The following is a 1,787-nucleotide window of genomic DNA, read 5'->3' on the forward strand; positions in this document are numbered from 1 at the left end:
GGGGGGCGCTGTGCGCCTGGCCTTATATACTTCGCTCCCAGGCCCCGCCCCTGAGCTCTCCTCCCCGCGCTGCACCGGCCAATCCCAGGCCCTGGAGACCGTGGCTGTGCCTCATATTCATGAGCTGGGGGGCCGGGCCTGTGGCGGTCCCGCCCCCTCCCGCGCGTGGGCGCTGTGCACAGGGAAGCGCCGGGTCCGCAGCCCCCAGTCCGTGAGTGGGGGGCGGGGCAGGCTCGCGGCGGGGCGGGGCGGGCCTACATCCGCCTGCCAGCCCCCCGGCCTCCGGCGGAGAACAAAGGGGCTCTGGCGGATGGTGCCAGAGCATTTCCTGGGAACCTTCTTGGGGTGGCTGAAACCCCTAGTTTTGCGGTGCTCCAGCAATTACCGACTAACCAACCTCACTTAGGTCCCCAGAACCAGCCGGGATCCAGTTCTCAGACACCCCACCTTCATCTGAATCCTGGCATCAGTCCTTATAAACTTGCCAACCTAACGGACAACCCAGAAGTCCTAGAACCTCAACTCTCCTGAATACACAACTTCATGTGGTCAGCCCCCAAGCCCGCCCAAACCCTAACACTGAGAAAACTCCATTTATGTGGACCCCAGTATTCTCCACGACCCCAGTATTCTCTTCCAGCTTCCCAACTTTGTTTCTTTACAAATTCCAGACTGCATCCACACCTAATTCCCACCCCAACCCTGACTTCACCAGGTCTGGTAGGTGGCACCCATACCCTACAGTCAGCCGGCCAGACATTTTTGTGCATCCTAGCTCTAGATTGCAGGCTGACCTTGACATGGGCTCTCAAACCCACAGAGCTGGGCTCTGTGCCCAGCCCTGGAGTCTGCACTGCACCCCAACATTCAGCTCAGCCCCCAACTTCACTGTGTGCTCTAGCCCCCTCCCCTTTCCTCAAAGCACACTGTTTTGCACCTAGAACCCACTCACTGCCTATGCCAGGGGCGTGCCACTTGGCTCCTCCCCATGAATCTTTATCCTGTCTGGGGGTCCCAAGACCTCTGCTATTGCAGAGATATTCACCCCCAAGGCTGTTCCTAGTTTCTCCTCTTGAGGTCATCCCTTTCCCCCTGCCCAGGCCTTGGCTCACAGTACCTTCTGTGGCCCTGGACTCTTCCATGGGGTGCAAGAAGCTAGTGCAGACCTCTGCCTCCCCAGACCTCTGGTAATACTCCTGGGCTCCAGACGGTCTTCAAAGGCAGACATTCTGCTAAAAGTTAGAGGGATTTGAGGGACTTCCTTACTGGTCCAGTGGTTAGGACTCCCCACTTCTTATGCAAGGAGTGCAGGTTCAATCCCTGGTCTGAGAACTAGGATCCCATCTGCCTCAAATTGAGGTTAAAAAAAAAAAAAAAGAGGGAATCTGAGAAGAGAGACCTCACACACATACTAGACAAGCTCCAGTCCTCCCTAAGCCCCACACTCGGTCCCACGCTCAGGTTGGTCCAGCTGACGCAGTAGGGACGGAGGCATGGACACTGTCTCCTGTGACAAGGTCGCTGAGACACCTCCCAGGCTCAGGCAGTAGTTCATGACTCCTGGCAGCCGTCTCTCTGCACCTCATCCCCCACACCACAGCCCCCACCATACAACTGTCAGCAGCAGCATCAGGAGCTGCTGCGTCAGCCACTCACGCAGGGCGGTTATTAAAAGGAGCAGAGGGACTCATCGCTCAGCTCCCACTCCCGCCGCGCCCATGGTGGGGCCGGAGGGCCGGGCATGCCCAGCCGGAGAGTAATCCCCGCCTCCACCGGCGTTCTGATCT

Source organism: Bison bison, unplaced genomic scaffold (assembly GCF_000754665.1).
Source record: "Bison bison bison isolate TAMUID 2011002044 unplaced genomic scaffold, Bison_UMD1.0 scf7180017864203, whole genome shotgun sequence".
Classification (NCBI taxonomy): domain Eukaryota; kingdom Metazoa; phylum Chordata; class Mammalia; order Artiodactyla; family Bovidae; genus Bison; species Bison bison.